The sequence below is a fragment of the Buceros rhinoceros genome, unplaced genomic scaffold (assembly GCF_000710305.1).
Source record: "Buceros rhinoceros silvestris isolate BGI_N320 unplaced genomic scaffold, ASM71030v1 scaffold40564, whole genome shotgun sequence".
NCBI lineage: Eukaryota > Metazoa > Chordata > Aves > Bucerotiformes > Bucerotidae > Buceros > Buceros rhinoceros.
The window spans coordinates 1-263 of record NW_010408320.1 but is presented as its reverse complement, the minus strand read 5'-3'; positions in this window follow the sequence as shown (position 1 = coordinate 263).

Genomic DNA, 263 nt, shown 5'->3' with positions numbered 1-263 from the left:
TGCTGGGGGGGGCGGGTGGGCGCCTGCTGCTGCTGCGGCAGCGCCGGGGCCTGCGGGGAAACAGGCCTCGACCGAAAACCAGCGAAACGACAATACAAGAGCCGCGGGGGGGCCCGAGCTCGGAAGGGAGAGGTCCAGGCCGGGGCGGGCTGGCTGCCCCGGTAATCCTCAGAGCTTCGGGGGCTTGCTCGTATTCGGAGCTCGGCTGCTGCCCACGCCATTTCTGGAGAGGGCTTTTGTTCGCAGGGGGCGAGGGGACGGGC